This window comes from Propithecus coquereli, unplaced genomic scaffold (assembly GCF_000956105.1).
Source record: "Propithecus coquereli isolate 6110/MARCELLA unplaced genomic scaffold, Pcoq_1.0 Scaffold296, whole genome shotgun sequence".
Classification (NCBI taxonomy): domain Eukaryota; kingdom Metazoa; phylum Chordata; class Mammalia; order Primates; family Indriidae; genus Propithecus; species Propithecus coquereli.
Window position 1 is genome coordinate 1 of NW_012148574.1, and position 14,828 is coordinate 14,828.

The window sequence follows — 14,828 nt, forward strand, 5'->3', positions numbered from 1 at the left end:
CCACAGGCACAAAGAGCACAGGGGGCCAGCAGGGCTGTGGACATGCCCACATTCCCACGCGGATCAGCTCTGGGCTTTTGTTCTGTTCTTCCTCTCAAAGTTGAGCATGGCCACCCTGAAGACTCCACTCAAACCGTGCGGGGAAAACAGGTCTGGGCATATTGACAGAATCCCCACAGTGTATGAACTTTTTTGAAGGGTACAGTTCTCACTCAACTTAGTTCACTTCGAAATTTTACCATCGTGGTTCCAAGCACTGCTTCCTTACCTGTGATTAAAAATGAGAAGACGGTAGCAAGCACACCAGGACGTTGTGAGCATCGCGACCGGCTTTGCACTGAGTATGTTGGGCAGCACGGCCAGAAGCCCCCCTGCCTGCAGCCTGCCGTCCCTTCCACTCGCCCCAACAGTCCTTGGCTGTCCTCTCCGACCTTCCCTGAACATGGCCTCATCGTGCTTCATTCCCCGTCCGCTGGCCTCACCGTCAGTTCTGACATCAGGAGTTGTTCCCTCGGCTACAACCTGGGCGCCCCTGTACCCCAGCTCTGGGCAGGCTGCAGTGGGAAAGGGCCTCCCAGTCTTGCCTAGGGGTCTTCTTACTATGAGGGTCGCAGATTTACCATTGTCCTGCAGGCACGGGACCCATGCTGACCATCAGCTTTCCAAAGGGACCGCTGCTGGCCACCAAGGTTTCCCCAACCTGGAAGCTGTAAGAGCTGAGACACAGAGATCAAGTCCACTCTTCGTGTGCAGATGGGAAGCCTGTCCTGAGGGGAGCCCCGCAAACTGGGGTCTGTCCAGGGCCACTGAGCAAGGTCCCCAACTTCATGCCCGGGGTCCTGCCGCATAAGCCTGCTTCAGGCACACAGTTTAAACCCTGTGCGCTGGCTCCTATACCAACCTGAGGCTGTAAAAGAAAAATGTACAGATCCCAACACCATGAGAAAATGAAGGAAAGAAAAATGCTTCCAGACTATCACTAACTCATGTTTTCTTATTTATTAGACTTGGAAACCGTTTGCCCAGCTCCAGATCTCTGGGCACGTTCTCAAGAAATACTGCTACTTCCATCTATTAAAAGCTCCCTGGGAGAGCGTGGTCAGTACTTAGGATTCCAGCTTATATATTACGGTGTCATGTTTCCCAACTTGAAATACCACAGTTAATGTATCAATGTTAAAAATGCAGCACTCACAGTATTTGCTAATGTTTAATTTAATCTCGCATTTCTCTGGCACCTGTAGAAATTAGGGGCCTGGGAAAATGATGATTAGCGAGCATTTATATCTGATAGCACTCTGGAATTGCAGAAAGGATTCTAAATGCTTTTAAGGCATTTATTTCTCGCTGCCTCTGCTGTGAAAGGCGGCTCTACTCCAGAAACGCTGTTAGGCCATTTCCACAAAGCCGTCGTAGTAATAGGAACCCGTGCGGTTTCCAAGTCTAGATTTGTCTGCTCGGGTAAAGCTTGAGGGCGGCCCTTCCTCAGCACACAGCTGGTATAAACCCGGTCAAGTGGTTGCCCTCTGCAACCTTCCACCCCATTAGCAACCGAAAAAAGGAAATCTTCGCCCTAGCAGATTTGAGTACACGGGCTGTACAAATCACTGGTAGTATTTTTCTCTGACATGGTAAATCCCACCTTCCTCAAACTTTTTCTTCTCATTCCATAATATTAAAATAATACTCTTTAGGAGACCATATCCTTTTAAGAAATAAAAAGTGTCAAAATAGCTGATGGTCTGAGGGATTTGGGGACAGACCCAGAAAGAGCAGGACTTGAGTGAAAGTGTTCCTCAGTTTCCCCTATTTTAAAAAGGGGCGGTGATGCGAGCGTAAAGGAACACTTTGCTGATCGCGGAATCTCATGTCTGCAGGGGTGGGGGTGGGCAGGAAGAGGTGCCTCCTCCCCAGTCTCAGCTCAGACAGTGGCAGCTGGCCCTGAAGATCACACCGGCGCCTGCACACTCCTCGACTGCGCTCCAGGCCGAGGGCTCTCAGAGCCTCCCGTGCGCCAGAATCCTTGTAAGTCCGGGTGGGGTCTCATTTCCTACAAGCCCCCAGGTGCTCTGCCGGGACCAGGCCACCCCGAGAACTGCTAGAAATGCCTTTGTCGGATGACCTCACGTAGCTGAGAAGGTGCATCCAAACCAGGCTCCCCGTGCTGCCAGGCACTGGCCTTGAACTGCGAAGCATGCTGCGATGCCCCCAGCACACAGGTTTTCTGTTTATGACGTCTTAGCTCAGGCTGCTGCGACGGAATACTGTAGACTGGGGGCTTCAACAACAAACGATTATTTCTCATCTCACAGTTCCCCAGTCTGGAAGTCTGAGATCAGGTCTAGCGAGGGCTCCCTTCCAGGTTGCAGACTGCCACCTTCCAGTTACGTCCCCGTGTGGCAGAGGAGGGTTCAAGAGCCCCCGCAGGGCCTGTCTATAAGGGCACTGAGCCCACGCAGGAGGGTTCTACCCTCAGGGGCTAATCACCTCCCAAAGGTCCCACCTCCAAATACCAGCACCTTAGGGATTAGATTTCACCTCTGAGCATTCAATCCATAACAACTGTGTTTAAAGTGATTAAGAAGAATCACTTAAGGAACAAAAAAAGCTTTTAATATGAAAAAGAAACTATCGACTGTTTTGGATTTAGTTTTCTAAACAAAACTCCTAGGCTTTGAAACTGTCTGCTATAAAACAACAGTGCCCATATGTTCCGTTAAGAACATGGAGTTACTTCTGCAAATGTGTACTTTTTCTGCTTCGTAATCTTAAAATTCACATTTTCTAAATAGCCAATGAGCTTATCTTGTCTTTCCAGCCACAGAGTATATGTAAGCATTGTTATTTTTTAAGAGGAGACCAGAGGAATATTAAAGAACCCAGTCAACAAGAGGAAAAGGCCGACAGAGGCAGGAATGATTTAAAGTTCTAGCACATTTCTGTGCTCGAAATGAACCACTTCCCAACTGCCCCATTTGCCACATAACGATCTCCTGCTCTCCACCCGACAGCCGCACTGTGGGACGGAGCCAGAAGAAACATTTCCCCTTGGCTGGTGGTTCTCCTCTTCCCTCTGGTAAGTTCTGGAAGGTTTCTCATGCAATCACAGAACATGAAAAACGAAGTGGAAGGGGATAATAGAGAAGTCAAAATAAGAACAAAACAAGGTGGAGGGAGGTGCACGGGTTCCCCACGACAGTGCAGCTACCGTTCCGCAGGGGAAAATCAACCTTCGAGTCAAAAGAAGCTTCTTGTCAGACTCAGCCAAATAAAAACTGAGCAGCCACTGGACGGAGCACCTATGTTGGGTGGGCCAGGGGCTACTAGAAGGACAGACACTGGCCTTGCCTCCGAGGGTCTCACCGGGAGGGCGTGGTGGACAGTCACAGCCCGCAAAGAAGCTGCCTGTCCTAACTCTGAAAACCACGACTACGTTGCCTTATGTGGCTTCAGGTTCTGATGAAGGGAAGGATCCTGACATGGGAACATCATTTTGGAATGCGTAGGTGGCTCCGATGTCATTGCCAGGGTCCTTCTAAGGAAAGAGGGCGGCAGGAGAGTCGGAGGAGGAGACGTGACCACAAAGCAGAGGTCAGAGACAGAGAGAGGGATTCGAAGTTGAGCAAGGGGCTGGGCAAATGCAGGTGCCTCTAGGAGCTGGAAAAAGCAAGGAAACAGATTCCGCCCAGAGCCTCCCAGAGGGTCACAATCCTGCCCACAGCTTGATTTTAGCCCGGAAGGCCCATTTTAGACTTCTCCAGAACTGTAAGGTAAGAAATCTGTGTTGTTCCAAGTCGTTAGTGTGTGGGAATTCGCTACAGCAGCAACAGGAAGTCATACGGAAGAAGGGGGCCTGAGAGAGAAACGCAAAACAGGCCAGATCAGGGCCCGGTACAACCACCGGCTCGGCCACCGGCCACCAGCAGGCATCTGACCTGGGTTCCCGGCGCAGTGCGGAGGCCCTGCCCAAGGTTTTCTCCACCGGAGACGCTGCGTCAGTCCCTTCACCCCGCAGCTCACGATGAGCCTTTAGAGACAAACAGGCCTTCTGCTAATCAGGACAGACTGAATACTCCGGAATTTCCAGGACGGTATTTTTCAGATCTGGGATCCAAGATCTAAGAAAGAGCTCCTCCGTGGAGAACCCACTTGCGAGTCTCCGCCGAGGTAGGCGGGTAGGCCACATACAGCACCCGCGAGCAGGAAACTGGGCTAGGGACAAAAAGATTTGTTAACAAGAAACACTTTCCAATAATAGTGTGAGCAGTACACGCGGGCAAGCCCTACATTACACATTCAAAACAGAAGAAATTGATTTAAAGCCATTTGCTGAATGAGCCAAAAATAATTGCCCAAGAGGCTTGGGATAGAGCCAAGGAAAGCAGAGAAAACCCACAGAAATGCACGGGGCCTGGAGGTACATGTGCTTTGAAAAGTGTTGCTGACAGGCCAGTTGGAGTTGGTGTTCGCCGTCCTGCGCCAATGGAGAAGGAAACCAGAGAGGAGGTGGCACACAGCCCCCCCACGCAGGTCAAGAGTAGGACCCCCGCGGCTCGGAGCACAGCCTCCGTCAGCCAGATCCTTTACTTGCCAAACAGATGCGAGACTTGATTTGCTCTGGGGGTTGTGACGGGGAAGGTGACGATAGGACAGAGGACTGGGGGGCAGGGGACTGGGCTGAAAGCTGCCCACCAGCCATCCAGCAAGCTCCAGGTGCCAGCGTGGCAGGTGCCCCGCTGGGTGAATGGGACACAAGGATGTCTGCGGCAGTTCTGGGCACTCCAGGCCCCCCAGCTGAGGTAGAGCGGAAGGAAGGGGAGCATCTGGAAAGATGCAAATAATCAGTTACCGTCTAAAATGTGGCGGAATAACCTGAGGCCCCCTGGGGACATACTTGGTGAGCATTCAGCGTCTTGTCTTGCTCAGCAGCCTGAGGGGCTACCGGGAGCAAGCTGACAAAACTTTGAGGGTGTGTTGGGGAGAGAGTGGCTGGTTACGCTTAAGAGGAGATTTAGGGGGCAGGGAGAGATGACACAGCTGGTATAGGGAAAAGAACCTCGGAGAAAGAATATAAATGTTTTTAAAGGGATTTTAGAAATTCTTGTGATTTGCAATATTAAAATCCTCCATGTTTTCAGGAACATTCAGTAAGATCAACATTACTCATCTACACTTCTGGAGTTTGTGAGGGAATTTTGGAGTGCAAGGATATGCTATGCCTATCAGTTAAGATTCCACTTGGGCTGCATATAACATAAAAATCCGAAGTAATAGTGCCTTAAGCAACACAGTTGTGTGTTCCTGTCTCATGCAAAGGCAGTCCAAGGCTGGCATGGCAGGTCCATGATGATAAGATCCGGGCTCCTTCACGTTTTCTACTCCAGTATTGAAACAGTGGCTTTTATACTTAAGGACGCTTCATTATCCAAGATAGCTGCTAGAGCTCCAGTCATCCCCTCTGCCTTCCAGGCATCTAGAAATAAAAAGTGGGAAGGGCAAAAAGGGTGTACCAACTCTCTAAATGAAATTAGTATTCTGATATTAAGGAAGAAGAGAATGACCATTGAAGGTCAACTGAGCGGCCTCTGCTGCATTTGGTCTGGCCTGACAGTGGGAGTGGAGTGAAAGCCAGGGGGCAGCCCAGGAGTCCCTGCGTGAGCTACTGGCATGGCCAAGCTGCAGCAAAGAGACCATAAAGGCAAGTGAGGCTGATTCCGATTGGGTGAGCACTGCAAGGCTTACTCGGCCAAGTTTCACAGTATTTGGACTGAGTCCTGAGCCAGGTGAGAGGGGAAGGGTGTGCCAGCAGAGAAACACCTGGGAACAGAGGCTGAATGGCGCTACTCGGGCGCTCACCCTTCGCGCTCTTCCTACTCCATTTCTGTCCTTGCTACCTGGCTGGGTTTCCTGCAGGGGAAGCCTGTAGCCACCACCTGCAGCCCCACCCTTTGCACGTGGCTCTCGGAAGTCACCAGCAGCCTGCTCACCTCCAAAGCCACGTCCCTTCCCCAGACCTCCCCTGCTCCGTCCCCGGGGCTCCAGCCCTCACACTGCCCTCTTCCAAACTCTAACCCGCAGAATCTGTGAGCATTAAAACAATTGGTTGGTTTTTATGCCACTAAGTCTGGGGTGGTTTTTTACAGAACAATAGCAACCATGAGGGAATAACTGACACATTTATATATTATGTCTTCAAATACATGCACTTAGATGCATGCACTTAGTCTTTGCACTTAGATCTCCTTTCTATAAAATTAAGTCATTTTCTTCATAAAGCGTATACACATCTTAGATTTATTGCTAAATTATTTTGTTCTTGTTGCTATTCTAAATAGCATTTCTCTCAATTACATTTTCTAACCGCTTGTTTCTTCCAGAAAAATTGCTAAATTTCTTCATTATAATTCTTAATTGATTGATAACTTTTTATTCTTTAGTTATTTTGTGTTTTCTTGCGTTATTTTAAAGGTATTCATCCTAACTCAAACTTTGTACCCTTGGTACCATCTCCCCATCCTCCCCCGCCCCCGGCAACCACCGTGCACCCCCTGCTTCTGCGAGTCCCACTGTTGGAGACTCCACGTGCAAACGAGACCGTGCGGTACCTGTCTCTCTCTGCCTGGCTTATGTTACTCAGCATAATGTCCTCCGGGCTCATCCAATGGGTTTTCTAAATAATAAATTCTTTTGGGCTTTCTCTTAGACAATCATAGGATCTGAAAAACATGGCAGTTTTATTTCTTTCTTCCAATACCCATAGCTGTCATTTCTTTTTCCTGTGTTACTGTGTTGGCTAAGACCTCCACCCCGGGCAGTGTGGATTTCCTTCCACTCTGGCAGTTGGTTTTCTATTACCCTTGCTTTTTATTGGGCTCTGTTCTTCACTTTTTTTTCTACTAGATTTACCAAAATTTTGGTTCCCCCCTTTTGCTCTCCCTATTAGGAAGTTACAGTTTCTATTTCAACAAGAATGTTTAACTTTTAAAAGCTCCAAATGTTGCTGCCCAACCTGGTTCATTTTCCTGCTGCCCCAGAGGAAGCCAATACGCTAAGTCAGCAGGGCTTACGGCAGAGAGAGTTTATCCCGCATGGCACTAAGTGGGGAGACAGGAGAATTTGGGAGACAGGGTTTTTAAAGACAGTTTGGCATAGGCAATTGAGTCTCCTAATTGGCTGTGTTTGGGCAGAACCGTAGGGTTGTAGAATTTGTCTTCTTTGCTGACCAGGTTCTTGGGTGGGGGTCACAAGATCAGTTGAGTCAGCTCCTCAGTATGGGCCACCGGTCTGGGTGGGTCGGCTGTTCCACTGAAATGCGGGACCTGTAAAGTATCTTGGAAACTTCCCCTAGGTTTCAAAAGGTGATGTTATCTGTGGAGAAAGGTAGGAATCTTTATGACCATCAGCTGTGTGGCTCCAGAGTGGCAATTATAGAGAGGCAAACAGGGGGACAGTGGTTAACTATTATCATTATTTTTAGCTAGGCCTGTGCCTTATTTTTAGCTAGTGCCTTACCACCTTTTCACCTTGCACCCCTTTATCAATTTATAAAGGCGGTTTCGCAGACGTCAGCTCCCTGCTTGCCCATTCCTCTGGGTGGGCTCCAAGCTCTAGAATACCCTGGCCAGCCAGCTCTGCATCTAACTGCTCTGGCCAACAAGGCATCAAGGATAGGAGCTTCAGCCTTTTCCAATCCTGGGATTTCGGTTTCTGGGGTTTTCTTATTTGCTAGAAAAAACAAATAAGACGCTGTGGCACATATGAAATTAATTATTCTGTGTAAGTTACTATCTAACACTGATTCCTCTCGGAATGATTGATGAGCAGTATACCGCAGCTGTTCCTCCCCTTCCCACTCAGCAGTCTCAACGCCTTCCTGAACGTGGTCGGCAGGAATTGGCCTCTGCTTAGTTGCCGCTGGACTCTCCGTTTCAAACAGCATCTAGCAAGTAGCCAGCGGTACATCTCCCGATTTTCACTAAAATACTGGAGTGTGAACACTAATATTGCCAATCTCCTTAGCTAAATTAAACAAACACAACTCCCATTTCCCTAAAATTGCATCCAGGTGGTCAGAATCCATTTGAATATATCCTGCCCAAACAAAAGACATAAAAGCCTGGAAAAGAATGAAATTTTAGTTTTGATAAGGGGTGATAGCTTGGCTTTTCTCCCCATGTGGTATGGTCTTTAGACTTCGCTCACTAAGCTAAATGTCTTTCCCTCCCTTCGTCCAGTACGTTTCCCATTGAACACTCCTGCGAGTCACTGCCAACCACTCAAAATTAGAGCCAGTTAAAATTTCTATTGTTTTCTGGAACAAAATCACTCTCTTATAATGTCTTCACTACAAATCCCATCCCATTTTCCACCTTGTTCTTAAGTTCTCTCAAATTAGTCTTTTTTAAAAGTTAAAACCTACCTAGATTTTCTACCACGTGTTACTGATTTCTTTGTCCTGTTTGTGTCTGTGTTGCCCACTGTCCTGCAGGAATTCAATTCCCTTCTTACTGAATACACTGTCAGTCGTTCTTTCACAGAGTGGTTGGCCTGGCAAGTATCTTGGACTGAAAATGTTTTTAATTTCACCTTAATTCTTCAATAACAAGCTAGCTTAGTATATAATTCTAAGCCAACAGTGATTTTCTGTTATAAAAAACGTTACTGGCATTTAATACAGGTTGAATATCTCTTATATTAAAATCTGAAATGCCCCCAAATCTGAAACTTTTGAGCATTGACATGATACTCAAAGGAAACGTTCATTGGAACATTTCTGATTTCAGAGTTTTGAATTACAGATACTCAATTGGTAAGTGTAATTCAAATATTACAAAATAAAAAATAATCTGAAATCTGAAACACTTCTGGTCCCAAGAATTTCAGATAAGAGATATTCAACCTGTATTGCTGATGAGAACTCTGTTTTTAGTCTAATTGTCGTTCCTTTATAAGGGAAAGGTTATTGTTCTCCAAAGTTTGTTTTTTCTTATCTTTAATATTCCATAGTTATGATGAGTCTAGGTGTGGAGTTGCTTTTATTTTTTCTGATCAGGACATTATATGCTTTTTCAACATAAAGACTGAAAAGTCTTTCTTAAATTCTAAGCATTTTCATCGTTTATTTTTTTTCAAATATTTAATCTTTCTCATTCTCTGCATTCCTTCCTTCTGAAGGAAGCTTGTTGGGTTGGACCATTTCTAAGCCCATTTACTTTTTATTCTGTGGGGCCTGGGCTGAGAAGAAAGATGGATGGATGGAAAGAACGTGAGCAGGAGAAGGAAGGGTCAGGTGAAAACACCTGCCAGAAGCTGCTTGTTTGCTGTTTGCAAAGGTAGCTGAAAACAGCTGACCTGTATAGAAGTTGTTAAAGAAATTAACGAATGGCCTGACCCTTTGCACGTGTCCTTAGAAATAAATAGGGGGAGGACCTTAGCTGAGGAGGCCATTTTCTCCTTCAACTCTGGCCTCTCCTCTTCTCTCTAAACACTGTGTTTTGAGTAATTATTCCTCCCTTCGTCTACCGAGCTCAGGAGTGAAAAGCAGCTGCAACGTTATTCTGTCTCCCATGTTGCTCAGTATCTGTTTTGATCTCTCTGTAGTGCTCTGTGCTGAATTATAGGTGACTTCTTCACAACTATCTTCCAATTCACTAATTATCTCTTCAGTAGCATCTACCTTGTGCTGCCCATTGATTGAGTTTTCATTACAATAACATATTTCTCATTTCTAGAATTTCTATTCATTCCTTTCTAAATCTACCTGAAAATTTTTTTTTATTACGTCTCCCCTCTTTTAGAATTTCAAGCATATTTATGTTGATATCACTTTCAGATTGTTCCCTGGGGTTTGCTTTATCCTAGTTGTTGCAGCCAACCACTCACATGTGTGGCAGTTTGCTCCTCACATGATGTGTAGTATTTGGCCATGAAATCAATGCCAGTGTGAGCTGTTACTATATGTAGTCCTACACCTGCCCTGGGATGCGGGGATATCCCTCAGGGCCCCCTGGGTTTCACCATTTTGGATCAGTTTCACACATTAATTTCTCAGCTCAGGGTTTCTGCACTTCAATAAGCAGTACAAATTCAGACCCTATACCTATAAGTAGCCCAGAAATCTGCAAACTCTTTTTTCACCCCTGGGCTAGAGTGAGGGTATGCTCCTCAGCTATGTCCCCAATCAGATGGGCAGATTTTTCCAGCCCCCAGATCACAGATGGGGCAGCCTTCCCTGGCTCCCTAATGGGTGCTAAGCCCAGCTCTGAGCTGAGCATGGGGCGGGGCAGAGAGAGCCCCTGTGAGATCAACTCCTTCCCTCTTGCAGCGGGAGGCAGAGTTCTGAGAGTTCACAGTCCACTACGTTCCCGGCTTGGTTCCCGGGTATGGCTTAAACTTCCCTTCATTCTGGCCCTGGGGTATTTCCAGCCTGGATCTAAATTTCCAAATGTTTTATTATTTTATTAAGCAGATTTGTGTGTTTAGAGCAGGGCCACTCTGGAAGGGGGTGGTCTCCATATCAGCTCCATCCGCCACATCATGTTGACCAGAAGTCTGAGATCATGGGGCAGAATTAGAATTTTCAGTTAATAAAGTAACCAAGACTAGCTTGAAGGAAAGACCCAAGGACGTTATGTCCCAGTGCCAGCAGTTCACTCTTCATGCCTGAGAGCTGTCGTGTCCATCTGCACTGAGGAAGGGGCAATCTCTGTGTCTCCTTTGAGTTCTGGGATTCCGCCCTGTGCCTGGCCCGGCTGGGTGCTCAAGCAGCAGACGACTGCCCTTCACCTCATGCTCTGTAGACATTTCCTCTAATTCTCACACATTTCTGAAGTAGCTGTGTTTTGTTTTCGGTTTTGTTTCTTTTTCAAGTTTATCATTTTTGCGGTAAAATACATATGACATAAAATTTACCATCTTAACCATTTTTAAGTATACATTTCAGTGGTATTAAATGTATTCATAATGTTGTGCAACCTTCACCACCATCTCTCTCCAGAGCTCTTTTCATTCCTGTAAAATGGAAACTGTCCCTGTTAAACACTAACTCCCCATCCCCGTCCCAGCCCCTGGCACCCACCATCCTGCTTTCTGTCTTGGTGATGTTGCCTATGCTAACTAGAATTAGGTGCGCTTTTAATCTCCATTTTAAAATGCAGGGACTGGGACTCAGTGAGATTAAGTCACTCACCAAGCTCACTTGGCTAGAAGACGGCAAAGCTGGGAATCGGACTTGAGGTCTGAGTCTGAAACCGTGTTTTGGCAGCTGCTCTGCTATGAATTATTTTGAAGGTGTGGAGGAGAGGACAGATTCACTCCATGTGACCTCAGACGTGAGAGGAGATGAATGGGTAGAAGCTAAATGGAAGCCGGGCGCAGTGACTCACACCTGTAATCCTAGCACTCTGGGAGGCCGGGGTGGGAGGATCATTCGAGGTCAGCAGTTCGAGACCAGCCTGAACAAGAGCAAGACCCCATCTCTACTGAAAATAGAAAAATTAGCCAGGCGTCATGGTGCACTCCTAGAGTCTCAGCTACTCGGGAGGCTGAGGCAGGAGGATCTCTTGACCCCAGGAGTTTTAGGTTGCTGTGAGCCAGGCTGATGCCATGGCACTCTAGCCCAGGTGGCAGAGTGAAACTCTGTCTCAAAAAAACAAAAATAAAGGAAAAAGAAAGAAACTAAATGGAAACGGATTTTGACTCATAAGGAATTTTTATAGCAGTTAAAACATTCCAAGGAGGCTCCTTGAGGGCCACAGTTCCCGGGCAGTAGAGTATTGACTGGATGACCAGGCGGGACATTGCAGAGGCATCCGCGGCAGCTGAGTGACTGACTAGACGTCCACTCTGGGCCCCTCCCTGTGGGACTCTGGCAAAGCTGTTTTCCCATCTATTCAGAGCCTGCCTTTCACGGCACTATAATGCCTCATTTCATCTAATTGATGACCCAAATAGCTTCAAGTAGCTCTCTGCGGGTGGCCGGTCCGTTGTGCGGGGTATCCAGTTACCGGAGCTGCAGAAACTGGGAGCCTTTTCTCTCCCACAGGGGGTGCCGCAAGCCCCCCTCCCATTGTCAGGATTAATGAGAGCTTTGCTTGCAGGGCCCCAGCCTGTCCCGTGTGACAGTCTCACCACCGCCCCGGGAAGGAGAGGGGAGCGGCTTGTTCGCCCACTGGAGTGGCAGCAGAACCAAGGAGCAGAGGAAGGAAAAGAAGGAACGGGGGTGGGGGGGGGCGGCAAGGCCGGAGCCTCTGAAAGCGTTTCCAGCCATTGATTTTGAGCAGCTTCCACCTGCATCGAGCAGAGGGTAGCTCGTGGGCGTGTGCTGACTCAGGACCCAATTACTCTCTGGCCCGAGGACGGTGGCTAGCTCCCTGCTCTGCGTCCTCTAGGTGGACCTGCTGGCGCCCAGGCAAGAGGGCTGGCCCTGTGTGAGTGTCCCCGGCTCCTTGACAGCTGAGTGGCCGGGTGCAGCTGCAGCAGTTTCCCAGGGGGCTCAGCTGAGCTCCGCATTGGTGATGGGGCCTCAAAGCACAGGCTCCTCCCCGCCCCGCCCTGAGGCGGCCCCTGGAGGCCTCCACCCCAGGTGCTCTCTTCCCCTCCATGGACCCTCTTCACCTTCATCCCCCAAGAGGGCAGTGGGTGAAGAACAAACAAAAAGCAACAATAGCCACTAACAGGTACCAGCACCAAAAAGGCCCTCAGGGTTCCTTCATGGCCTCGGTTGCTGGTATCTGTAAAGTCCTTTGCAGGAAAGAAGACCTAGAATTACAGGATGCCTGCTGCTGCCACCTGTCTGCAAACAGCTGGGAGGACCTGCTCTCACGCCAATCCCTCAGGGAGGGTGACAGACACGGCTTTCAACGGGCCCACGACACCCCGTGGGGTTCGTGTCATAGGAAGGTCTCCTTCCCAAAACCAGCACGGGGATTTAAGCTTCAAAGATTAACAGTCAGAGGACACGAGGCAGCGACCGGGCATCTTCATCCCGCCCAGCGACCATCTTCAGATTCGGAGGATGCTCTCAAGCTCCGATGCAGCTATTTAAATATCGAACGTTCCCCTCCCACTACTGAGCCTGAGACCCCACACTGAAACCAGCTCTTCCAGTCGGTGCTGATCCAAGCACAGGCACAGACGGGAAAGGAGGACCCGACTGGGGACAGGACACATGCGGTTCCAAGGGGGTAGCAGCTCCTTTTGGTTTGGCGGAAAAAAGAGAGAAAGAAACGAAGCATCCTCACCCTTCTTCCGCTTTATAACCAAAGGGGCACATCTGATCTGGGGGGAATCGTGATCCTTGTAAGAAATCGTTGTAGGCCACGGATTTTCTGAAAGAAAAAAGGCCCAGCTTGCCCAAGTCACAGTGGGAGGTCCCTGAGCTCAGGGACAGTGTCTCCTCACCTTTGTCACCCAGAACTTGAGAGGCTCCTGGAGGGTTACGGGTGGCGGCCTCGTCCTGGTGGAGCTTCACAGGCGCTAAAGGAGGCAGAGAGGCCGCGTCGCAGGCCGCCGGGGCTCTGCGTGGCGTTTGGCGGGGGTCCCGGGTCCACATTAGGAAAACCCGGCTGATGTTGAAATTCATGGAAGTTAAACTCGTGGAAGCCTTTGCGGGCTGTTTAGAGGGAAACGGCCCCCTGTAAATGCTTGTTTTAAACATCGCACGTGCCCATTAAGAGCATTTCTAATAGTGCGAGGGACCGTTCTGGGACCTGGGTGGGTGGAACATCGTCACATCACAGAATTTTCCCCTCCAAAGTACAAGTTGATGTCCTTCAGGCACATACAGTGCAACGAGCTCCTCGCACAGCGTCACTAGGGAAGGCCTGCTCTCTCACGGGTCCCGCGCCTTGCTAATTACGCAGCCTCAGTGACTCCGCAGGCGGAGGCTAACCCGGCTGCAGATGGAAATTCCTTCCTGGTGATGCAAGTGGATGTCACTTCAGCGCTCGCAGATAGTTCTCTCCGTAGGCTCCTAGTGACCCTGCAGTGTTTTTCTTCTGTGACCTTACAGCCATGCCTGCCTGTTCTCTCATTTGCCTTGGACGAGAGTCACGCCTCTCACCAGGGCCCCTCTCTGATGCTGTCTTTGGTGTCCAGCCCTGGGCTGCATTCTGGATAAAACAGCCGTGGCTCCGAACCAGGGTGTGACGGCTTCGGATCAAGCCACTTTCACACAGAGGCAAGACTCCCCCAGAATATCGCAGCCTTGGGGCGCGGCGACGTTTCCCCGGGTGAGGGCTCCTTCGGGTGCAGGGCAGACCCGATTGGCACGGTGTCGGGGGGGAGCTGGAGGGAAGCCCAGGCGTCCGGCTCCCCAGCGCCACAGCCATGTCGGGCCCCTCCCCCGGTGGCCATGGTGCCTAGCCTGGGTTGCAGTAGCGACTCATGTTATCGTGGCGTGTGAAGAGAACGGCCGTGCACGTGGCCGTGGAGACAGGTTTACGGTGGTGATTCCTGAAGAGGAAAGCCAGGCCCCGAGAACGTGCAGAGCGCTTTTCTGAGTTGCGATCACCAGCCCATCACCACCTCTCTATCCCCAGCGGGCTCCAGTTTCAGAAATGCCGTCACGCGCGCACTCCCTAAGCTCTCGCCCGGGCGCCCGCTGCACGTGGGGCACTGTCAGGCGCTGTCAGGCGCCGGGCGCGGAGACAAGTCGGGCCCAGTCTCTGCCCCGGTGGAAAGAGCACGCAGCACCCAGGCAGCGACTGCAGCCCCGGCTCTGTGCCAAGTGCTTCTGAGAGTCCAATTCCAACCCGCAAATGGGAAACTGAGGCAGCACGTGGTGAGGAGGTGGCGTGAATCCACCTGTGGGCCTCACCACTGCGCTT